General features: G+C 41.2%; 1 protein-coding gene across 1 annotated transcript in view; it reads left to right on the top strand.

Moving 5' to 3' along the window:
* Nucleotides 1–5,519: 5,519 nt before the first annotated feature.
* Nucleotides 5,520–26,904, top strand: part of LOC140466940 (interferon regulatory factor 6-like) — a 47,196-nt gene continuing 25,811 nt past the window's right edge. The window contains exon 1 of the mRNA XM_072562807.1: nt 5,520–5,838. The gene's annotated coding sequence lies outside the window, so the exon portion shown is untranslated. The remainder of the gene's footprint in view (nt 5,839–26,904) is intronic.

The raw sequence follows: 26,904 nt of genomic DNA on the forward strand, positions 1-26,904 counted from the left end.
CTCTAGAATGGTGATCTCAAAATCTTAGCAGAGGTTTGAAAAACATACAAAACAGCATAAACACGTGCAGTATAAACTCTACCAAGCAATGTGTCTCCATGTTGGCTTCCATGGCTAACATCAAAATGGACCACCTGCTTCTGTAGGAGTGCAGGATACTGCACCTTAGTAGTTACAGGAAATAGTACAGCTTGTAGACTCATGGCCATTGATTTGGTCAGAGGTAACAACTGTCATTCTTCCACCTAGGTATTCTGATGCTAGGAGGCAATTTCAGCATCTCCAAAGTTAAGGAGGCAGTGGATGGGTGTCTCCTCATAGCAGATGTTATGTACAGAAACTCTCCCCTGTGATTAATTCATCTGGACACATAAGTGGCAAAGAGTTCCCAATTCTGCTGGTGACGTCCAGGTCAATCACTCTGGACAGGGAATTTGACTGCATTGTCAGTGTGGCTGGATGAACAAGAGGGCCTGACAGAAAAGTGGACACTATTTCTACATTTCTAATGGAAATGGTAAAAGACGCCCAGCTGCATGATGTCTTCAGCATCCCTGCAGATGAAGAACAACATCAATACACCTGGTTGTGGCCAGTAGGTCTGTTCGCTCAAGGACAGATATTTTGTTTGCATCCCAAGCATTCTTGATCAGATCTACCATCATCAAGCCAGTATTCATCTCTGACCAGTGCCTTCTGTGGGCCAACTGCCATTACAGGACATCCAGCAGGCCAGCAAGGCAATGTGAAAGCTGAACCTGAAGCTGTTGAACTCAGGACATGTTGAGGAGCTTAAAAAGGATTTCACGGATTAGAGAACAATGAAGCAGTTCTTTGAGTTTCCAGAGGACTGATGGGAAACAATCAAGGGGAACAATCAAGAGGTTCTTTATCCTCAAAGGTGTTCGGAAGGAAGAAAGAAAAAGAGATGGGGTAAACTGTCCAAACTCCAGAAAATCATGCAGCATCTACACCTGCTGCAGAAGATGGGAGTCAATGTCAAGGCAGAGTCCAGGTGGTGAACAGCCAACAAAAATTGTTTTGTCTCAAGATAATCTTCTGGGCCATGGACTGCTCTGTGGACTAGGGTGAGATGTACTTGCATTTCTCCTGCCAGAAGTGCACACAGAGAGCTCTGTGATCAGCAGCCTGAAGGAAGAAGATGGCTCAGTAATGTCATCGCAATCTGACATTTTGAGGATCAACAAATCCTTTTCTGCCACATTATTTGACATGAAGCTCATGGACAGTACACCTTTTAGTTGTTTCTGTTCTTTATCACAAAGGTCTTCAACAAAAACACACAGGAGAGGTTGGACCAGCCATTTTCTCTGTATGAGCTGACTAAGGCCCTTGAGTCCGTTGAGAAGAGCAAAATTCCTGAAGGTTTGGCTTAGTACCTAAGTTGTATTCAACCATGGTTGAAAATATTATCCTGCAGTTGCAACAATGCAATTGTATCATCCAGGCGGTATATTAATTAATATTAAAGACATCCTATAAACAACCCTCCAACACAAAGAGCGTCAGTCATTGTAAAACCTATACATTCTTAACAATTAAACTCTTAAGCATGATTGTGTATCTTGACTTCATTCTTCTTCACATGGCAGAAGGAGTCAAGTTAGTTACAGTCAATAAACAACCAATCCAGGAATATCCAGATGGAACAACACATCAAGTGACATTATGTTAATGAACATCAGTCACAGAACAACTGGTCAAAGGATAATTGTTTGAAGATTGTTTGTGACACAATTTCCCACACACAAAGTCAGGTTGGCCATTCCTAATCCATCCTTGCCTTTCCAAATACATCTAGATCCTGTCCCTCAGGAATCTCCTCCAACAACTTGTCCACGTCAGGCTCACCAGTCTATAATGCCTTTTCCTTACCAACTTTCTTTAATTAGCCACCCTCCAGTCTTCCACCACCCACCCGAGACTTTCAGTGTTACAAATATCTCAGCAAGGGGCCCAGCAACCACCTCCCTAGCTTTCCATAACGTTCTAGGATACATCTAATCAGGTCCTGGGGATTTAGTTCCCTTTGAGCAGTTTACAGCCATCAGCACCTCCTCCTCTGTAATATGGACACTTTTCAAGATATCACTATTTATTCTTCCATATCCTTCTCTACACTAAATACTGACACAAAATACTTGTCTTGTATCCCAACCATCTCCTGCGGTTCCACACATAAATTACCTTGTTGATCTTTAAGGTGCCCTGTTCTCTTCCTAGTTACTCTTTTGCACTTCATGTATTTGTAGAATGTCTTTGGATTCTCCTTCATCCTGTTTGTCAAATCTAGCTCATGACCCATTTTTGTACTCCTGATTTACCTCTTGAGTATACTCTTACCGGTCTTACAGTCCTTGAGAGATTCACTCGATCCCAGTTTCATTTCATTATCTTCCTAGCAGTGACAGTAACTGAGATCATGCCAAGCAAGAAGGAATCCTCAAATAGAAGAAATGAGCAACTCAACATAGTGCTATCACCAGTACTACAATCCCTGAAGCTGAACGAAAACATCCATGCTAATCAACAAGTCAAAGTAGGAAATCTGTTCACTTTAATATGGATAATCCAGCAGATTGAGAATGAAATTAAATCTTCTGAAACAAATTGAAGACATGGCTTATGGAACTCCTAGAAGTCACAAGCAATGTCCAGAGATCCAGGATATGGTTTAGAAGATATTGCCTGGCTCAGTGATCCAGGAAACCGCAGGGAAGAAATTCCTGCTTCAACAGTACAACTGATCTCTGCAAATGAAATGCATGTGATCAAAAATGCTCTAGATGTTGCAATGAAGTAATTGCTTATTTCACCAGGAAAGATGCCCTCTGCAAAGGAAATCCAAGAGATTAAAGATCCTCCAGTTTAAAGGAATTTTAAGCCCACATAATGTCGGGTCCAGAATCAAAGCCATCAGTCTTTAAACCAGTGATATGACAATCTTCTGTTTCTGAAGAGAACATTTTTTGCGAGAACAGTGAACCACCAGCCCATTTGGATTTATGATTGTGTAGTGGTAAGTGTAATTACATACACAATTGAATAATGTTAATAATGGAAAAATGTTTGGGAATAGATGTGTGCAAGTGTAAGGGTCTGAAAAGTTTAAAACTAAATGACTTAAGCACCACCTTTGATGATGTGATAGGGACTTTGAGGAAGGACAGCTTAGGACCTCAAAGGAGTAAGGTCTACCCTCCAGTCCTCATAATCTTTATAGGAATATCTTTCACATCAGTATAACCTGTACTTTGTTAACATATAATAAACTACATTTTAAAATACAAGAGTCTCTTCTTTTGGGTTAGCAAGTGGTTTCCCTCTAGCATACCTGACCAAGCAGTCGCTATAGATCTCTATCCTCAAAAATGATGCTGGCAGCAAACCTACCACATGGTAAACAATGATGCAGATAGCCTCATAGAACATGCTGATCATAGAGCCATAGCGTTGTACTACATGGACACAGACCCTTCAGTCCAATTCATCCATGCTGACCAGATAGCTTAAATTAATCTAATCCCATTTGCTAGCATTTGGCCCATATCCCTCTAAACCCTTCCTATTCATTTACTCATTGAGATGCTTTTTAAATGTTGTAATTGTACCAGTCTCCACCACTTCCTCTGGTAGCTCATTCCATACATGCACAATCTTCTGTGTGAAAAGATTGCCCCTTGGGTCCCTTTTAAACCTTTCCACCTTAAATCTTTGGCGTCTAGATTTGCAATCACCATCCCAGGGAAAAGATCTTGGCTATTGACCCTACCGATTCCCCTCATGATTTTATAAACCTCTATAAGGTCACCCCACAGCCTCCATCGCTCCAGGAAAAACAGCTCCAGCCTGTTCAGCCTCTCCCTGTAGCTCAAATCCTTCAACCCTGGCAACATCCTTGTAAATCTTTTCTGAGCCCTTTCAAGTTTCACAACATCCTTCTCAAAGTAGGGAGACCAGAATTGCACACAGTATTCCAAAAATGTCCTAACCAATATCCTGTATAGCCGCAACATGTCCTCCCAACTCCTGTAGTCCATGCACTGACCAAGCAGGCCAAACGCCTTCTTCATTATCATGTCTACCTAGGACTCCACTTTCAAGGAACAATGAAACTGCCCTCCAAGATCTCATTTTCAGCAAGACTTCCCATTACGTGTATAAGTCCTACCCTGATTTGCCTTTCCAAAATACAGTACCTCACATTTACCTAAATTAAATTCCATCTGCCACTCCTCAGCCCATTGGCCCATCTGATCAAGGTCCCATTGTACTCTGAGGTAACCTTCTTTGCCATCCACTACACCTCCAATTGTAGTGTCATCTGCAAACTTACTAATCATACCTCCTATGTTCACATCCAAATAATTTCTATAAATGACGAAATGCAGTAGACCCAGCACCTATCCTTGTGACACACCACTGGTCACAGGCCTCCAGTCTGAAAAGCAACCTTCCATCACCACCCAAGTGATCAGGATTGTTCAAGCAGTAGTCCTGGTCAACATCGCTCCCTTAATCTGCATCAGAAAAGTTATAGGCTGATTGGTCAATTTTATCAATATTGTTTAAGAATATAAGTAATAGGAACAGCCATTTTCCAACCATTTAGTAAGATCATTACTGGAGTTCTACAACACTTCCATTTTCTCGTTCTGTAGTAACATCCCTTTATTGTAACAACCCAACCATCCATTGATGAATCAAAAGGTTCTGGGTTCAAGTCCCACAATACGATACCAACACAAGAATTAAGGCTGGTAGTTCATTGTCATACTTTATAATCATGCTGCATTATCAGAGGTGCTGTCTTTTAAATTAGATATTAAACTGCCTACCATAAGATCCAGAAGCAGAATTTTGAAGAAGAGAAAGAGAGGTCTTAATGATTTTGACAATATTTAGCCCAAAACCCACATCATAAAACCACATTAAATGGGTATTATCGCACAGCTGGGATTTTTCTGTCTGCATTGATCTACTGGCTGTGAAAAGCATCCACGACCTTGCGGGTTAGAAAATTCCCAAGATTTATGACCCTCTTGAGAAATTTCCCCTCATCCCAGTCTTAAATGATTGACCCCTTATGTGTGAATGTTGCTTTCAGTCTGTCACCCATTTACTCAACTCCTCTCAAAAACTTCTATCTTTAGACGAGAGACACATTCATTCTAAAATCCAAAGTGTGATCTGTGTAACTTTTACTACAAACGAATGCATTTGGGGTTTCTGTACATAAACAACATTTCAAACAAATAAAGAATTGTGGTGTTGTGGGCGGGGTGGTAATTTTATATTTGAGCACTACCGAAATCACTCTCTGTAACCCTTCCATTACTAAACATACCCTCTCAGTTTGCAAAATGTCTTTGGAGTTGAAGATCGGTTTCATCTCCCTTTAAGTAGTCTACCTCTGAGCCAAGAGAAGTGTCTGGCTCAGGAACCCGGAAGGGTGGGGACAGTGCAAGGAACAGCTGTAAGTTCGGCGTCATTTTACAGTTAAATTATTATAGCTCAGTTTGAAATTCAGGAAGTGACATTGCATTTCTCACATCCTCTATCTGAGAACTGAAGAAGGAATTAAAATGTACTTTCGGTCTGACTGTCAGTAGTAGCTCGAGTCCGAACAACTATGAGAGCACAGTGAATGGGAAAGAGGTGGATCGTCTTTGCAATATAAAAACAAAATCACGGGTCAAAATCCAGGTGAAAAGGAAGAAATTCCTGGTCCCACAGAAAACCTGATGTTGGAAGTGGCGTAGGAATCGATCAAGTATGTCCTTGTGACCTGCTTCCGGTCTTTAATCAGCATTCCTGGTAAGAGAACATAAGTCTCAAATTTTAAAGAAAATTAGGACCTTGGCTCCAGATTTTATTTGTTGTTCGTATTGCACTTGAAATCAATGGTTTCCGTGTTTGTTTCACTTTTTATTAACATGATCATACGAATCTTCCAGTTGCATCATTATGTTATAATGGTTCTACCTGTCACGTAGCACACGATAGTAAATCAAAAGAGAAAATGCTGGAAAATCTCAGCAGGTCTGGCAGCATTTGTAAGGAGAGAAAAGAGCTGACGTTTCGAGTCTAAGTGACCCTTTGCCAAATTTTACACGATAGTAAATGTTGGGAATTGTCACTTTCTTAGAGGCTTTTAACAGGTTTTGAATATGTTGTCATTGCAAGGTTTGTAGCTCAGGTTGAGGGTGTAGCTTTGCTCGCTGAGCTGTAGGTTTGATATCCAGGCGTTTCATTACCTAGCTAGGTAACATCATCAGTGGTGACCTCCAAGTGAAGCGAAGCTGTTGTCTCCTGCTTTCTATTTATATCTTTCTCCTGGATGGGGTTCCTGGGGTTTGTGGTGATGTCATTTCCTGTTCGTTTTCTGAGGGGTTGATAGATGGCATCTAGATCTACGCATAGATCTAGATGTCATCTATTGTACTAACGTTATCATGTCCACCAAAGACAAAATTCCCAGTTTTGGGTTGGTTTGGGGGTTTTTTGACTCCAGTTCAATTGACTGTGGGACTTACTGGGGATTATTTAATCCAATTGTTTTTAAAAATATGTCTGGAGGGAAGTCCAAATACTAGATACCATGAGACACTGAATTTGTCGTTGACCTTACACTAAGGCAAACTGTAGAACAATTCTATGATTCTGAACACCCCCCCCCACCCCGCCCCATTCAGCTGGAATTTCTACACACTGTTCTCTACTATTCCCTGAAATATGTGGAGGTCAATACTAATGTAGATTTAGTGTTGCCTGTGGTGGACCTACCTACCAGCTATCATAAAGACTGATCATTTGTAGGAAGCACCATATGGCAGAGAGTGAAAGAATATGTCATTCTGACTTCACAGCATCAGTGGTCCAGTATTGTACATTGTCATTTCTGTGAGGTGTAATGATTTATGTGATTACTTGATAATAGTACAATTGTGGATTCTAACTTTCCAAACTTTTTTTTCTGGAATCCAGACTGAGTGTAAAGGGGACCAAATGTAGTGTGTCAAAGTTTGCAGATGACACTAAAATGTGCAGAGGACAGCTAAAAGTCTGCGGAGGGATATAGATAGGTTAAGTGAGTGAGTAAGGTCTGGCAGATGGAGTACAATGTTAGTAAATGTCAGGCCATCCATTTTGGTAGGAATAACAGCAAAATGGACTATTATTTAAATGGTGAATAATTGCAGCATGCTGCTTTGCAGAGGGACCTGGGTATCCTTGTGCATGAATCATAAAAAGTTGGTTTGCAGGTGCAGTAGGTAATTAAGAAAGCAAATGTAATATTGTCCTTCATTGCTAGAAGGTTGGAGTTTAAAAACAGGGCGATTACTCTGCAGCTGTATATGGTGCTCGTGAGGCCACACCTGGAGTACTGTGTGCAACTGTGTACAGTTCTGGAAATCTGAAACTAAAAACAGGAAATGTTAGAAATGCTCACCTAATCAAATAGCCTGTGTGAAAAAAGAAACAGAAGCAACATTTCAAATCTACATATGTTTGTCAAAATTCAAAAATGCTAGAAATGTAACATTTTAAACAAGAATTCTAAACTTTATGAAACTGAAGGAAACTATTCAGCCCATCATATCTTTTCGTTGAAAAGCACCTATTGTACCTAATCTCACTTTCCAGCTCTTTGTCCACTACCTTATAGTTACAAAACTTCAAGAGCGTAACTTAGTACTTTCTAATATAACCAATGAATCTTCACTATACCTTTTACACTGATTCTATCCCACTTATTTTTAGGATACTCGTTACTGGCATTATGGGCCTACCTACAACATGTGGTCTTCAGCTGTTCAAGAAGGCAGCACACAACCACATGGGCAACTTGGGATAGGCAATAAATCTGGTTCAGTCAGTGATGTGCATATCCCACAAGTGAATAAAAAATATTGAAATCTCCTAGTATTCCTGCCCTACTGTTTTTTTTCCAGTTCTCAGAAATTTATCTACATATTAATTATTCTACATCCATCTACTTGAGTTTATAATACAGTTCTAGCTATTTGTCAGTTGAACCTATACATCCTCATTTGATGGTCTTTCCTGCTTATCAATCCTCCTAGCTGTTGTAAGTATATCATTAGCCAATATTGTGACCCTTTTTTCAATCCCTCCTTTCGTTCATCCAATGAGTAATAATCACAAAAATTGAGCTGCTATTCCTGTGCTTCAGTAAGTCAAATTTCAGTAATAGTTCTGATATCAAGCTTGCAAGTGTATATCTCTGCTTTGAGCTCACTTATTAGATTCTTTGCATTGAAATATATACCTTTAAGGACTGCTAAACTCTTTAGACAATTTTCTAGGATTCATTTCCAGTAAACTTTATGCTCATTTACTAAACTTTTGTTTTTCATTTTTAGTTTTGCCCCTTTCCCTTCCGGATCTATGCTCAGCTGCCAATTTCCCTGCTAAGTCAGTTTAAACCTTCCCACCAGCTCCAGCAGACCTCCCCACAATGACATTGGTTCAGGTCCTGTTTATATGTAACCCAATCAACTTGAACAAGTCCTCCTTTTGCCCAGAATCAGTCCCAAAACCTCAAGAGTCTAAAGCCCTCCTCCTGCACTACTCTTCCAGCTCCACATTCATTCACTTTATCATTTGATTACTGTATTCCCCAGTATGTGCCACCTAGTGTGGTCAAGTAGTTATTTGGCAGTACAGAACTTGAATATTGATGAAAAAATACATTTTGCTGAAGTTTCATCTTATCAGGACATTGTAAGTTGTGATTCCATGATTGGACAATATTTGCTAAATTATTGTGTGAACACTGAAAATTACTCTGACAACGAATCAAAGATTGTCATTTGGGCCCGCAGAGTGACAGACTTGTACATACTGGCAACTACATATATTAATACACAGGCCCGATTCTTTGCAAACGAAAAGAACACGTACACATGTTGTGCCCATTCACACAACAGAGTAGGCCGTCTGATTAATTTCTTAGGGCAATACCTTGACCAATCAGAGTCATCCTACCTAGTTTAAATTTAAACAAAGCTTGGCAATTTACTCCCAGTCTTCATCTAACTGATGCATTTTCCGTGGTAACATCTCTTTAAATCAGATTCCACTTGCCAACCAATCCACACTGTTCTCATATTATATGAAATGTTGTTCCCTTTTACATTGCTACTCTAGTGAATGTACCAATGAGTGCAAGATGAAAACCCTCAACAAAATGTGTCTATTCTGCCATATTCAAGAGCAGTTCAAATTATTACCTTTTGAAGTTCTATCTTTTCATTTATTTCTTTACTCCCTAAAATCCTCCTGCAGGAATGTATCTGTCTTTCTATTTGTGTCATTGATACTAATTTTGACCATGGACTTTTGCTGTTGCCCTCCCCTATATACTGCAGTCACACAATGAGATCTTTTACTCTGGGACCAAGGAGGCAACATGCCTTTCTGGAATCACATCTGTGGTCACAAAAATATCTCTCCGTCACCTAACTATTGAACTTCGTGTTTTTCTGGCCCACCTCTCCCACCCCCTCATGTCTAAGCTATCTGTAGTGCTATGGATTTGCCTCTGGTTTTACAGTATTCTGCAGAAGAACTATAGACCAGTGAGCCTGACGTCAGTGGTGGGCAAGTTGTTGGAGAGCATCCTGAGGGACAGGATCTACATGTATTTGGAAAGGCAAGGACTGATTAGGGATTGTCAACATGACTTTGTGCGTGGGAAATCATGTCTCACAAATTTGATTGAGTTTTTTGAAGAAGTAACAAAGAAGATTGATGAGGGCAGAGTGGTAGATGTGATCTATATGGACTTCAGTAAGGCGTTCGACAAGTTTCCCCATGGGAGATTGAATAGCAAGGTTAGATCTCATGGAATACAGAGAGAACTAGCCATTTGGATACAGAACAGGCTCAAAGGTAAAAGACAGAGGGTGATGGTGGAGGGTTGTTTTTCAGACTGGAGACCTGTGACCAGTGGAATGCCACAAGGATCGGTGCTGGGTCCTCTACTTTTCGTCATTTACATAAATGATTTGGATGCGAGCATAAGAGGTACAGTTAGTAAGTTTGCAGATGATACCAAAATTGGAGGTGTACTGGACAGCGAAGGGGGTTACCTCAGATTACAACAGGATCTTGACCAGGTGGGCCAATGGGCTGAGAAGAGGTAGATAGAGTTTAATTCGGATAAATGCGAAGTACTGCACTTTGGGAAAGCAAATCGTAGTCGGACGTATACACTTAATGGTAAGGTCCTAGGGAGTGTTGCTAAACAAAGAAACATTGGAGTGCAGGTCATAGCTCCTTGAAAGTGGAGTCACAGGATAGTGAAGAAGGTGTTTGGTATGCTTTAGTTTATTGGTCAGAGTATTGAATACAGGAGTTGGGAGGTCATGTAGCGGCTGTACAGGACATTGGTTAGACAATTGTTGGAATATTGCATGCAATTCTGGTCTCCTTCCTATCGGAAAGATGTTGTGAAACTTGAAAGGGTTCAGAAAAGATTTACAAGGATGTTGCCAGGGTTGGAGGATTTGAGGTTTAGGGAGAGGCAGAAAAAGCTGGAGCTGTTTTCCCTGGAGCGTCGGAGGCTGAGGGGTGACCTTATAGAGGTTTACAAAATAATGAGGGGCATGGAAAGGATAAATAGACAAAGTCTTTACCCTGGGGTCGGGGAGTCCAGAACTAGAGGGCATAGGTTTTAGGGTGAGAGGGGAAGGATATAAAAGAGACCTATGGGGCAACTTTTTCATACAAAGGGTGGTACCTGTATGGAATGAGCTGCCAGAGGATGTGGTGGAGGCTGGTACACTTGCAACATTTAAGAGGCATTTGGATGGGTATATGAATAGGAAGGGTTTAGGAGGGATATGGACCGGGTGCTGGCAGGTGGGACTAGATTGGGTTGAGATATCTGGTCAGCATGGACGGGTTGGACCGAAGGGTCTGTTTCCATGCTGTGCATCTCTATAACTCTATCACTGTCTCTAGTTTGCAGTATGGAATATTGACAAGGGAGCAGGATGTACTTAGGGCTTCATTATTAACTGTCTGGTCCCCCTTGTCTATTTTGAGGTCACCCATTCCCTTTCTGCCTGCACACATAAAACATCAGCCAAGTGCTGACAGCTGCTGTCGAACTACAAAACCTGGAGTTGGATCTCCTCTGGCTTTACAACACTTCCTGCACAAGGGAGCCTGAGACATGAAATGCAACCTGGAGTTCCCATCTGGCACAAATGCACATTCAATAGGGCAAAAAGGAAAGGTTGTGATTGGTGGCAAGCAATCATGGTTAAATGAATTGCCGTATCACCCCCAGCATGTGATAGGCAAGAATATTAAGCGTTACAGTATCAAAGCAAGAATTAAGGTCTCAATCAACTGAGATGTAATTGAATAGTAGAGCTGAGCACAATCATCTCTTTGTTCCTATGTTTCCAAATTTTCTAAGTAAATCATCATTGCTGTAATACCTTTTACTCAATAAGAATTACTCTATTTGTCTAATATATTTAATGTAATAAAATGCCAAGACACTTCACAAGATTTTATAAAATAAAATGAGATGCTTGGTCAGTTAAACAAAATCTTAGCCAAAAAGGTAGTTTTTAAAAAGTGTCTTATTTAAGCTTGGGACCAGGCAAGAGCAGGGTTGACCTGAGATGGAGCAGGATGGTGCAATCATGTTAAAGGCTGCAGACAAGCTCAAGAAGCATGACACAGGAAATTTTATCTTTGTCATAGTCACTTATGATTTTGGAAAATAGCCATTTCAGTAGCTTGGCAGTGGTGGAATCTGGATTGAAGTATTCCAATTTGAAATTCCAAGAAAGGTTGGAATAGATCTTGAAGATAACGACACATTCAAGGAATTTGATAAGAAAAAAAGAGTGTTGTAGATGGGATGGTGGTTTGCAGGGATAGAGTGATCTAGTGATGGATTTTTTAAGGATCATGTTGACAGCGGCAGACTTAAAGGACAAGGAAGTGAAGGGAAAGAACTATTCACAATATTGTACAGAAGAAATTGTGTGGTCTGCATCTGAGTGAAAATAGGATTACGGAAGCAGAAGGTGGCTCTTATGGGCAAAATGAGCTAAGAAGGTGCATAGAAACGTAGAATCAGATAATAGGATGATTTAGCCTGTCCAGGTTGCTCCACTATGAAATATGATTATGGCTGATCCTTTAACTCAATACCAGATACCGACTCTCTCCCTATACCCATTATGTCTAGAAGTCTATCTCTCTTTTTCATAAGTGGCCTCCACCATGGCTTACATGGTAGAGATTTCCACAGCTTCACCACTCTCTGAATGAAGACATTTCCGATCATCACAGTTCCCAATGGTATTCCTGGTATTCTGAGACTGTGACTTCTTGTTCTAGACCCTCCAGCCAGGGGTAATATTGTTCCTGCATTCGGTATGTCCAACCCCACCAGAATTTAATGCATTTCATTAATGCATCTCATTCATCTAAACTCAAGTGAATGCAGTCCTAGTCAATGATATCTCCTCATATGACAAATCTGCTACCCAGGAATCAGCCTAGTGAACATTCGCTGACCTCTTTCTATGCCAGATATATTTTTTCTTAGGCAAGGAGACCAAATCAATGCACAGTACTCCAGCTGTGGTCTCACCAAGCCCATGTACAGGGGCAGCAAGACATCCTCCCTCCTCTGCTGAAATACCCTTGCAATAAAGAACAATATGACATTATCTAGGCCATGGCTGCACCTGCATGCTTACTTTCAGTAACTGCTAAACTAGGGAACCCAGATCCCTTTGCACATCAACATTTCACAATCAATCAATGTTTAAATGATATGCTGCCATTCTATTTTTCCTTCCAAAGTAGATAACTTCACATTTTGTCCATGTTATACTGTGTCTGCCATATATTCGTCTACTCACTCAACTTGCTTAAATTGCCTTGAAGTTTGTTTATTTCCCCCTCATAATGTGCAGCACACTTGGAAAAACTACACATTAATCCCTCATCCAAGTAATTGATATATGTGAATAGCTGGGTCCAAACTTTGATCCCTATGATCTTCGCTAGTCACTGCGTTCCACTCTGAAAAAAATACTTTTTCAACTCTGTTTCCTGTCTGCTAAATAATCTATGCTAATATATTATCCCAAATTCTATTTGCTTTAACGTTGCATGCTAGATGTGTATGCAGGGATTTTATCCAAAGTTTTCTGACAATCTGATACATCTGTGAAGCTTACTGTGGTTGGAGAGAAACCAGAGGAAGATGTGAATTCAGAGCTAGGGCAACAAGGAACTTTAGAGAAAGTTTAGCAAGCTTGCATAACAGCCATTGCCTACAACCCAGAGATACACATACATTCTTTTTTAAAAATATTTGTTTTGGGATGTGAACATCAATGGCAAAGCCAACTTTATTATCCCATCCTTATTTACTGTAAATAGTGGTGACAAGACACATATTACTGAATGAATTGTGTATCAGAAGGTAGTTAAAAGTCACTCAGATAAGGCAGCAAGTTTCCTTCCCTGAAGAGGATTAGTGAGCTAGGAGGGTTTTTACTGCAGTCTGGTAGCTTCGTCATTATTATTAATAATACTAGGATTTTACTCCAGATTAACTATTTAAATGAATTTAAATTTATCCAACTCCCATAGTGGAGATTCAAGTTCAAGTATCCAGAGTTTTGTTTTGGGCCTATGGATTACTAGGTCAGTAATGTTAACACTACACTATTGGCCCTTATATACTCCTGTCCAAAAAAAGGGGATACAAGCATTGGGAAAAAGTGCCAAAAAACCCCAGGGTCATACCAGAATTAAGAGGATATACCCATCAGAAAAGACTGAACATGTTGCAGTTCTTTGAAAAGAGAAGCTTGGGAGGTAACCAGTTGTTGTGAATGCATCCATCATTTGTGTGTATGTGTAACTCTCTCCAATAAATTGGTACTGCATAGGAATCGCTGATAGTACCTATTAGGGCTTAAGGAACTCTTTTAAGGTGATGATACATACATTGTATAATCATCTTACTCAACATTATTTTTCTCCTATAGAGTCAACGGTATGGTGGTATTGTCAATGGACTAGTAAGCCAGAGATCCAGATAATGTTCTGGAGAACCAGACTTCAAATCCTGTCTGACAGATTTTGATAACCAGATGTAAGTTCTGTAGTCCTGAGTGGACAATTAAACAACTCACTGAAGTAGCAGGTTCCACAAATATCCCTTTTATCAATAATAGGAAAGTCCAGCACATCAGTGCAAATGAGAAGGCTGAAGCATTTGTGACAGTCTTCAGTCAGAATAAGTAATAATCTGCTCATTGACGCTCAGTTTGGATCCTGCCAGGGACACTCAGCTCCTGACCTAATGGCAGCTCCACTTCAAATACAGATGAAAGAGTTGAATTCCAGAGGCAGGGTGAAAGTGAATACCATTAACATTAAGGTAACATTTGACTGACTTATTGTCCATTGCTGGTTGCCCTCAAGAAAGTGGTAGTAAGCTGCCTTCTTGAACTGCTGTCGTCCATTTGGAGCAGATAGACCTGCAATTTTGTTAGTGAGGGTGTTCCAGGATTATGACCCAGTGACTCCAAGGCAATGGCGATATATTTCCAAGTCAGTGTGATGAATGGTTTAGAGAGGAACTTGCAGGCGGTGGTATTCCCATCCACCTGTTGTCTTTGACCTTCTAGATGGTGGTGATTGCGGATCTGGAAGGGGCTGTTTAATGAGCCTTGGTAAATTTCTGCAGTGCTTCTTATAGATGGCTCACAATGCTGTTACTGAGCATCAGTGATGGAGAGAGTGATTGTTTGTGGATGTGGTCCCAATCATATGGCAACTTCATTCTGGATGATGTCAAACATCCCAAGTGTTGTTAGAGCTCACTCATTCAGGCAAGTGGAGAGTATTCCAACACATTCCTGACATGTGTCTTGTAGTTGGCGGACATGCTCTGGACAGTCATGAGGTAAACAGGATTCCTAACCTGCTAATGTAGCGCTCTCTTTCAACTCTATATAGTTAGTCCAGTATAGATTCAGATCAATGGTAGCTCTAGGATGTTGATAAAAGGGGATTCAGTGATGGCAATGTCATTGAGTATCAAAGGCTGATTGGTAGATCCTCTGTTGTTGGAGATGGTCATTGCCTGGCACTTGTATGGCATAAATGTTACTTGCCACTTGTCACCCTAAACCTTTATATTGTACTGGTAGTACTGCATTTTGATGTGGACTGCTTCAGTATCTGAGGAGTGGCAAATGGTACTGAACATTGTACAATCATTAGTGAACATCCCCACTTCTGACACTATAGTAGAATGGAGATAGCTGATAAAGTTGGATGGGTCTAGGACACTACCCTGAAGAATGCCTGCAGAGATACTCTGGAGCCGAAATGATTGACCTCCACAAACCATCTTCTTTTGTGCTACTATGATTTAAACCGGTGAAGAGATTTCTCCCGATTTACGTTGACTCCAGTTTTTTTGGCTAGGGATCCTTCGTGCCACACACTGATCAAATGTCAATGGAAGTCACTCACACCTCATCTCTGGAGTTCAGCTCTTTTTTTTCCTTGTATGAACCAAGGCTTTACTGAGGTCAAGAAATGTATGGACCTAGTGGAAACCAAACCGAGATCAGTGAGCAGGTTACAGCTAGGCAAGTGCTATTTGATAGCACTGTTTATGACACTTTCAAACTGTCTGTATACTGTTGCAGAGTAAACTGAGGCTGTAATTGATGGGGTTGGATTAGTCCTGCTTTTGTTTAGAGGACACACCTGGACAATCTTCCACATTGACAGGTAGATGCCAATAGTGCAGCTGTACTAAAAAAGCTTGGCTAGGGTAACAGTGACCTCTGGGAGAAAGTGAGGACTGCAGATGCTGGAGATCAGAGTCAAGAGTGTGGTGCTGGAAAAGCACGGTCAGTCAGGCAGTATCCAAGGAGCGGGAGCATCAATGTTTTGGACACAAGCCCTTCATCAGGAATAACAGTGATTTCTCATTGACGTATTAAGAAAACAAGTCATTTTCTTAAGGATCCCTCCCTTGACTTCCAGCTTTTCCATTATTACCATTGAAAATTTGCTGGTTATGTGGTTACCCATGGCTTATAACTTTGAACATGACTAGGTAATTCGCAAATGCCCAGGGGAACCACCCTCTGAGGTCTCAAATGACCCTTCCAAGTCTCCAAGGGCTCCCTCATAAAGATTGACAGTGTTTCACTAATTGCCTGTACTCTCCCACATGTCACTTTTCTCTCAGCGTTCCAGGATAAGTGACTCTCCCTGGAGAGTCATTTATATTGAGCCTGTCTAAGACTTCCATCTCTGTTGCAACAAAATCATTGACTTTTTACTTGGGAATCTTTGTTTGGAGAAGGCGTGTTGGTCATTACTGCCCCAAGTCTAGACAAGAAAATATATTTTTCAGCATTTTTGGTGTCCTGTGCTCCTTCTCCGTTTCAAGTTTACTCTCACCTTTTGTGTCTTCCGTCAGTTCCCTGGATGCCCTCTTACTGTAGTGCTTCTGCAAGGGAGTTTTACAGTGGTGTTAAGCGTTTTTCCCGAGTCTCTCCAGTCATCTAATTTGCTTATTGGCCATGGGAATACACATATTTATCCAGCATGCTCAGCATTATCCTTTATAGATCTTCCAGTTGTCTTCTACTGAAGTGTTATTGAACACCATTTTCTTCAGTTGGTTTGTCATTTAATAAAACTGGTTTAAAATGATATACATGGTTCTAGTGTGATCCCCAGATCATGTTGAACATTGTTTCTCCCTTTAGGTGACTTTGACTTTACATCCACTTTGAGTCATTTACTATTACCAAACCAAGATCAGCATTAAATTTCATGGGAAACTTAATATGTTTAAGACTCAGTCATTGGTCAACTCTGTCTAAACTATGGATTTCCCCAGACTTTATTATAGTATCCGGGAATGGTTACAACACAGAAGATGTCATTTGACCTGTGATGTTCCTGTTCATTCTCTGCAAACATAACTTAGCTCGTATCACACACATGCCCTTCCCCGTGAATTTTTTTCTCTTCAGGTTCTTGTCCAACTTTCTTTTGGAAGCCACAATTAAGTCTGCCTCCACCAAACTCTCGGTCATTGTATTTCAAATACTTAACTAATCACTGTAAAAACGTTTTCCTCAAGACACTCTTGCTCTTTTGCCGTTGACCTTATCAGTGTCCTCTGGTTCTCAATCCTCCACCAATTGGAGCAGCTTGCCTATCTTGTATTCCCCATCATAATTTTGAACACCTCTCTCAAATCTCTTCTTAGGGGAACATCCCCAACTTCACTAATATATCCACTTAATTGAAGTCCCTCTTCCCTGAAATCATTCTTGTCAATCTTCTGTAACCTCTAAAGTCTTTACATTCTTCAAACTATATGGTGCACAGAATAGTGTGCAGTATTCCAATTGAATTCGAAGCAGTTTTCATAATGGGTTACTGTAACTTGCTTTTCCTCCATTTTTGGAACATAGAACATTACAGCGCAGTACAGGCCCTTCGGCCCTCAATGTTGCGCTGACCTGTGGAACTAATCTGAAGCCTATCTATCCTACACTATTCCATTTTCTTCCATATGTCTATCCAATGACCATTTAAATGCCCTTAAAGTTGGCAAGTCTACTGCTGTTGCAGGCAGTGCGTTCCACACCAGTACTACTCTCTGAGTAAAAAACTACCCCTGACATCTGTCCTATATCTATCACCCCCTTAACTTAAAGCTATGTCCCCTCGTGCTAGCTATCACCATCTGAGGAAAAGGTTCTCACTATTCACCCTATCTAACTCTGATTAATATAATATGTCTTAATTAAATCACCTCTCAACCTTCTCTCTAATGAAAACAGCCTCAAGTCCCTCAGCCTTTCTTTATAAGACCTTCCCTCCATACCAGGCAACATCCTAGTAAATCTCCTTTGAACCCTTTCCAAAACCTGCACATCCTTCCTATAATGTGGTGACCAGAACTGTTCACAATACTCCAAGTGCGGCTGCATCAGAGTTTTGTACAGGTGCAGCATGACCTTGTGGCTCCAAAACTCAATCCCTCTACCAATAAAAGCTAACATACTATATGCCTTCTTAACAACCTGATCAACCTGGTGGTAACTTTCAGGGACCAATGTACGTGGACACTGAGATCTCTCTGCTCATCTACACTACCAAGAATCTTACCATTAGCCCAGTACTGTTTATTCCTGTTGCTCCTTCTAAAGTGAATCACCTCACACTTTACCACTTTAAATTCCGTTTGCCACCTCTCAGCCAGCACTGCAGCTTATCTTTGTCCCTCTGTAACCTGAAACATCCTTCAGCATTATCCACAACTCTACCGAACTTATTTGCTAACCCATCCTTCTACGCCCTCATCTCGGTCATTTTATAAAAATGACAAACAGTGGTAGTCCCAAAATACCACTAGTAACTGAACTCCAGGATAAACATTTTTCATCAACCACCACCCTCTGTCTTCTTTCAGCTAGCCAATTTCTGATCCAAATCACTAAATCACCCTCAATCCCATGCCTCTGTGTTTTGTGCAATAGCCCACCATGCGGAACCTTATCAAACGCCTTACCGAAATCCATATACACCACATCAACCATTTTACCCTCATCCACCTGTTTGGTCATCATCTCAAAGACCTCAATAAGGTTTGTGAGATACGACTTACCCTTCACAAAAACATGTTGACTATCCCTAATCAACTTATTCCTATCTCTCATAACCTTTTCCGTACTTTACCCACAACCGAAGTAAGGCTCACAGGTCTACAATTACCAGGGTTGTCTCTACTCCCCTTCTCGAACAAGGGGACAATATTTGCTATCCTGCAGTCTTCTGGCACTATTCCTGTAGACAATGATGACATACAGATCAATGCCAAAGGCTCTGCAATCTCCTCCCTGGTTTCCCAGAGAAATCTAGGATAAATCCCATCCAGCCCAGGGGACTTACCTATGTTCACACTTTTCAAAATTACTAACACCTCCTCCTTGTAGACTGTATCTCAGTATTCTCCTTGACAACATTGTCTTTTTCCAGTGTGAATACTGATGAAAACATTTCATTTAGCACCTCCCCTGTCTCCTCTGACTGCACGCACAACTTCCCACTACTATCTTTGATTGGCCCTAATCTTTTCTCCAGTCATTCTTTTATTCCTGATATACCTATAGTCGGCCTTAGTGTTTTCCTTGATCCAATCTGCCAACAACTTCTCATGTCCCCTCCTGACTCTTCTTTGCTCTCTCTTTAGGTTTTTTTCTGGCTAATTTGTAACCCTCAAGTACCCTAACTGAGCCTTCACATCTCATCCTAACGTAAACTGCCTCCTTCCTCTTGACAAGAGATTCAACTTCTTTCGTAAACCATGGCTCCTTTGCTCGACCGCTTCCTTCCTGCCTGACCGATACGTGCTTATCAAGGACATGCAGTAGCTGTTCCTTGAATAAGCTCCACATTTCAATTGTGCCCATCCCCTGCATTTCCTTCCCCATCCAATGCATCCTAAATCTTGCCTAATCGCATCATAATTGCCTCTCCCCCAGCAATAACTCTTGCCCTGCATTATATACCTATCCATTTCCATTGCTGAAGTAAACATAACTGAATTGTGATCACTTTCACCAAGGTGCTCACCTACCTCCAAATCTAACACCTGGCCAGGTTCATTACCCAGTACCAAATCCTTTGTAGGATTGTCTACATACTGTGTCAGGAAATCATCCTGCACACATTGGACAAAAGCTGACCTGTCAAAAGTACTCAACCTATAGTATTTCCAGTCAATATTTGGAAAATTAAAGTCCCCCATAACAACTACCCTGTTACGCTCAATCCTATCCGGAATTGTCTTTGCTATCCTTTCCGCTACATCTCTGGAACTATTCAGAGGCGTATGGAAAACTCCCAACAGGGTGACTTCTCCTTTCCTGTTTCTAACCTCAGCCCATACTGCCTCAGTCGATGAGTCCTCAAACATCCTTTCTGCCACCGTAATACTGTCCTTAACTAACAATGCCACACCTTCGCCTCTTTTACCACCTTCCCCTCTTTTACCACCTTCCCTGTTCTTACTGAAACATCTAAACCCCGGAACCTGCAACAACCATTCTTGTCCCTGCTCTATCCATGTCTCAGAAATGGCCACAACATCGAAGTCCCAGGTACCAACCCATGCTGCAAGTTCACCCACCTTATTCCGGATGCTCCTGCCATTGAAGTACACTTCAAACCACCTTCCTGCTTGCCGGAGAACTCTTGTGATCTTGAAACCTTATTTCTGACCTCACTACTCTCAACTTCCTAGACACTGGAACTACATCCCCCTGCTGAATTAGTTTAAACCGTCCCAAAGAGCATTAGCACATCTCCCCCCGTCCCGTCCTCCCCAGGATATTGGTACCCCTCTGGTTCAGGTGTAGACCATCCTGTTGTTGAGGTCCCACCTACCCCAGAATGAGCCCCAATTATCCAGGTATCCAAAACCCTCCCTCCTGCACCATCCCTGCAGCCACATGTTCAACTCCTGTCTCTCCCTGTTCCTCGCCTCGCTAGCACGTGGCACAGGCAACAAATCAGAGATAACAACTCTGTTCTAGCACTAAGCTTCCACCCTAGTTCTCTGAATTTCTGCCTTAAATCCTTCATCCCTTTTCCTACTTGTGTCGTTAGTATGTATGTGGACCACGACTTGGAGCTGCTCATTTGTCCATGTATATAGCCCAGGATTCCATATGTCTTTTAAAACACTTTCTCAACCTGCCTTGCAACATTCAATTATTTGTGCAATATACTCCCAGGTTTCTGTATCCCGTTCAAAATTGTATCTTGATTTTATGTTGCCTGTTCTCATCCTTCCTGTTAATATGTATTACATCATACATTTTTGCATTGAAGTTTGATCTGTTATTTGTCGTCCCATTCCATGAGCTTGTTAATACCCTCTTGAAGTGCATTATTATAACCTCATAGTTCATGAAAATTCCAAGTTTTGCATCTAAAATTTTGAAATTGTGCCCAACAGCGTCGAAAATCTGTAACTCCCTTTCTAACAGCACAGTGAGAGTACCTCCACCCCATGTACTGTAGTATTTCAAGAAGCTGGCTAACCTCCTTGAGGGCAATTGGGGATAGTGAGTAAATGATGGCTTTACCAGTGATGTTCACATTCCTAGATTGGAAATATTGAAAACATTTCTCTGGGTAACTAATATACATCAACTCCTGGAAAAGCCCACTGAGTATCTTTTAATCAGCCCAAAAACCACCCATTTGACAGTTCTTCCCATTTCCCGGCATTCAGCTAACATATTCACGGTTCCATTCACACATGGCTTCAATCTGTGGGGTTATTTTAAACGTACCATTAAAACATCTTTCCTAATCTGTACAGTTTGCTCTTCAAGCTAATAAAGTCGCCTGTGGTGAAAAGTTATAATGTACGTACCTCAAATTTTTCTGCTGTCGATATCTCCTTATTGAAGCACACGCTCTTGCCACGGATCCCTGCCCATTATATCGGACAAGATTATTCCCGAGAATTTAAACAATACCTTCAGACTGTTTTCACTGATGCTTGTTGATACTGTTTGTTTGTTTTACTTCAGCTTACCTCACATCTTTTCTAGAAGTAATGGGTATACATACAACAAATTTAGACATCTTTGTCTTTTAATTAAGAAAGATGACACAAAGCTATCCACGACTTGGTTCCATGATGGTTAGTTTCACTTGGACATGGGACAGAATGACTGTTTTGGTAGAAGGAAATCTTAGTACAGCACAATAAAATTTGAGGTCAGACAAGCTGAGTGGACAGTTTTATAACCACCCCAGGAATCCTGACACACCACATCACAGTCAGCACATATTTCACATAATAATGCACTCAGAACATCAAAAAATTCCTACATAGCCCCAAGTGCAGAGTGCTATAAGAGGGGGATTTCCACACATGCCTATTTCATATTCCAGGCACCCCACTCCACCCACACAATAATACAGAGGACTTTCCTGTTATGGCAGGTGTGCACATTTCCAGCAACTACATGAACAGCAGTGAGTCATTGGGTGGAATCTGATGAAGGGATCAAGTCACTTATATGTAGACTAGTGAATACCCATGAGTGAAGTGGAGGCTGGAATTTAGTCAAGAGGTTTATGTAGTTTATATGTAGAACAACAGATGCACTTGGTATTACAAAGTTTAGCATCTAATCAAAGTGTTTGAGTAAGTTTATATGTAGAATGATAGCAATTGAGGAATGAGTTACAGGCTGTAAGAGACTTGATGGATTTATAGGCAGAATAGGAAAAGCACAAGAGTGGGTTATAGGCTTGGATTTGGGTTTGGATGATGTAGGAGCAGATTTTGACTTTGAGATCTGTTTGTGATGCTCTGTGATATCCCATAGTCTCAGGGTCCATGGCATATCTGAGCTAGAGATATGATCTGGATAACGATGAGCAGGGTCGAGGCAAAGTCCAAGGGATGGAATTGAGGGAAATTAGAGGTCTATGACATACTAGTAATACTATAACGGACCGCAAAAGACACTTGGGTACAATTTGTCAGTTTACCCACTCGTGGTGTGTTCTTCACAAGATCTGATGAAAACAGACAGAGAGAAAAGGGAACTTTTACTGAAATAAACCACTAGATTGCTATCCCTGCAGAACACGTACTCTGAATAAAGGGCCCCATTTGAAATGTAACCTCTTTCTCTGTATGTGTGTTAACATGTATATTTGTAGCACTTCCTGTTTTTATTTCAGATTCACAACATTTCATTTTTACTTATTTCTGTGGCTGGTGATGTAGATTTAAAATTAGGTAAGTATTTGAAAAAGAGATTTGAATTTATATAACACTTTTTTCACATTTTCCGGATGTCTCAGCATTTTTGAGGCGTGGTCACTGTATAATAGGAAATGCGGCAGCTAATTTGTGTACTGCAAATTCTTTCAAGCAGCAATGTGGTAATGACCAAATAATTTGGTTTTGTAAAGTTGGTTGAGGGCTGGATGCTGCCTAGGACACTACAGTTATAACTCCCTTGCCATGGTATATGAGAGAACATGGGTCTCAGCTAAGTGTCTTATCCAACAGTGCAGGTAGTTCTATACTGAAGTGTCCACACTGGTTAATGTGCCTAATCCCTGGAGTGGATTTTATCCCACAGCTTTACAACTGAGAGGTAAATGTGCAACCATCTGAACTATGGATTATATTCAATTTTGGATCATTCATGAATTCAAGCATATGGGTAGGATGAATTAGTCACATAAGAAGCGTGTTTGCATTCATGTGGGATGTCATATCCTAACAATGATTTGTGAGCAATCACTGGGACCATATTGTATAGTCAAGTCACTGCACAGAGGGGACATTGGAAAATTGCTGTGAAGCCCCCATTTGGATCGATTGCTGATCCAAAGCCATTACAAAGCCTTGAATAATAACCTCTTGGATGAGCTGCTGGCATAAATGTCACTATATCATAACAAAGAGGACAATTGCACAAATCGTAAGGTGATCATTCCATTATGTTGACAGTAATCACAGAGACTATTCAACTCAAAATGAGTCATACCTGATGAGTGAATTGTTGACTAATCTAGCTCTTTACATCTAAAAATGCATCAGGCATGAAGCTGTTTGGTTGGTCTTGCCTCCCTGGATCTCAGGAAGCAGTCACACCTGGTCGATTAAGTACCACAAATTCAGGCAGTGGCCGGATACAGCAGGGTGTGACTGCAAGTGAGGCACATTGAGGGATCCTGCATTCAGGAACGGAGGAGCCTCAGTTCTCGACCTTGTCCAATAGATATGAGGTACTTCCTCCCTGTGTGGATGAGTAAGATGGTGATAGGAAGGATGAGCCAGCTGACCACAGCACCATAGCACAGGAGGCCATTCAAGAGGGGAGAGTAAAAAGACAAGTGGTAGCTGTGGGGGGATTTTATAATTAGGGGAATAGATAGCATCCTTTGTAAGCAGGATAGAGAGACCCACATTGTGTGTTGCCTGCCCGGTACCAGAGTGCAGGACATTTCTGACCGGCTTGAAAGGATTTTGGGGAGAGCTGGGACCAGTGTTCTAGCGCAAAGGGTAAATAGAGTGGTCAATAGAACTTTAAACTAAAAAGTAAGGGGGAAGGGAAGGGAAAAAGTCCAAGAAGTTTAATGGCCAATGGGAAACAAAGCAGCAGGTTAACAGCTGCTTGGATTCAACTGTTTGGAAAAGTATGACAAAAATGAAAAGAAAGGAGAATTCAGGAGAGGTTATTAAAGCCACCAGTACAGAAAATAGGACAGAGTGATTGGAAAGCGTTAAGAATCAAACTTCAAGCACACTGGATAAATGAATGACAATGAGAAGAGGAACAGTAAATACAGGACTGAAGGTGTTGTATCTGAATGTACGCAGTATATGAAATAAGGTAAATGAGCATGTGGTGCAGATCAAAATTGGCAGGTATGACGTGATGGCCATCACAGAGATGTGGCTGCAAGGAGATCAGGACTGGGAGCTAAATATCCAAGGATATACATCCTATTGAAAACACAGGCATGTGGGCAAAGGGGCTAGAGTTGCCTTGTTAGTACGAAATAAAATTAAATCCGTAGCAAGAAACAACATTGGGTCAGATGATATAAAAGCAGGGATGTGCTTTTGTAGCTTCATGAAGCTCTGGTCAGACCACATTTAAAGTATTGTGAGCAATTTTGGTCCACAAAGCTCAGGAAGGATGTATAGGCTCTGAAGTGGGTTCAGAGGAGGTTCATGAGAATAATCCCAGGAATGAAAGGCTTAACATTTGAGGAACATTTGACGATTCTGGGTCTGTACTCAGTGGAGTTTAAAAGGATGAGTGGGGATCTAGTTGAAACATACAGAACACTGAATGGCCTGGATAGAGTGGACATTGTGAAGATGTTTCCATTGGGAGCAGAGAGTAGGACCCAAGGGCATTGCCTTAGAGTAAAGGAAGACCCCTTAGAACAGAGGTAAGCAGAAACCTCTTCAGCCAGAGAGTGGTGAATTTGTAGAATGCATTGCCACAGAAGGCTATGGAGGGCAAGTCATTGAGTATATTTAAGACTGAGATAGAAAATGGAAGAATGGGGTTGTGAAACTTGTGAATGGCAGAGCAGACTCAATGGGCTGAATGGCCTAATTCCTGCTTCTCTGTCTTATGCTATTATGCTAATCAGAGTGATTGCTATTGACTAGGAATAAAATGTTTCACTAGCAAAAGCCTATAGGGCACAGAATGCTATAAACTCTCAGCAAAGCAAGTCTGCCTTGTACCAGACTTGGGAGGAAGCCAATGACTGTGTCCTAACCAATATTAAACTGACATAGCCAGAGTTGTAACTCCTGTCAGCTGCTGAACCACCATGATCATCACAGTGAAAACTGACCCTGTCTTGATTAAACATATATGCACAAGCTATTTCCAGGTATGGTCACTGTATACAGAGTGCTGGAACTTCCTCAGCATGAGATGACCCTCCTACCACTCAGTCTAATGTCTGCTGCCTGACCATAGATTGGGAGTTCACCTCACTCCGTTATGTATACCGTTGCTATTGGAAGTCCAAGAATATTCCTTTTTGTAGCATGGGAAAAGATATTTGTACACTTGAAATATGTTCTTAGCTTATTGAGACTCATAGTTTGAGTGTGATGGACATGATGGAGGCAACTTATTAATGATAGGGGATTTGTTCCTGTTCATAGGATATCTTGTGACACCAGAAAGGCCACATTGTTTTTATTATTTCATGGGATATAGGCATCACCCAAGAGGCCAATATTTGTTGCCCAGTACTATCACCTGATGAAGGAGCGTCACTCCGAAAGCTAGTGTTTCCAATTAAACCTGTTGGACTATAACCTGGTGTTGTGTGATTTTTAACTTTGTACACCCCAATCCAACACCGGCATCTCCAGATCATTCTTGAATCATGGCAGTCCATGTTGTATAGGTATATTTCTATTATTGTTATGGAAAAAGCCATAGTATTTTGACTTAGCAGTAGTGAAAGAATGGCAATAAGTTCTAAATCAGGATGGTGTGTGGTTTGGAAAGGAACTTGTAAGTGTTAGTGTTTCCATGTATCTGCTGCCCTTGCCCTTGTATGAGGCAGAGGTTGCATGTTTTAAAGATGCTGTTGAAGGAGCCTTCATTGTCGCAGTGTATCTTGTAGATAGTACATATTTCTGCCGCTGTGTATTGATGATGGAGGAGGTGAATATGAAGGTGTGGGAGTACCAATCAGTTTGGTTGCTTTGGTCATGGATAATGTCACGTTTCTTGAGTGTTGTTGGAGTTGCACTCATCCAGTCAAGTGGGGAGAATTCTGTCACTTGCCCAACTTGTGCCTTCTAAATGGTTGACAGGTTTTGAAGAATCAAGAGATGGGAAGCTTAGCATCTGACCTGCTCTCTTAGCCACGGTATTTATATGGCAGTGTCAATTCAATTTCTGGTTACCACTTCAGACCTTATTATGACAGGTAGGTCTTTGACGAAGTGGCTGAACATGGTTGGGCATGCCCGTCCTCACTGGTTATAGGAAGTCCATTGGTGTTAAATGTGATTTTCCCATTGTAAGGAATGGATGGTAGCTGTATGCAAAGAGCTAATTACAGGTAGCCCCCCCCCCCCCCCCCCCATATTCATGGGTGATACGTTTCAAGACCTCCCGCGGATACCCAAAAGTATGGATAGTAGCAAACCCTATCATTTAAATGGAAACATACCTCCCCAGCAGCCCCCTGGAATTATTTCTGGAATGTTCCATGAAATAT

This window comes from Chiloscyllium punctatum, chromosome 44 (assembly GCF_047496795.1).
Source record: "Chiloscyllium punctatum isolate Juve2018m chromosome 44, sChiPun1.3, whole genome shotgun sequence".
NCBI classification, from domain to species: domain Eukaryota; kingdom Metazoa; phylum Chordata; class Chondrichthyes; order Orectolobiformes; family Hemiscylliidae; genus Chiloscyllium; species Chiloscyllium punctatum.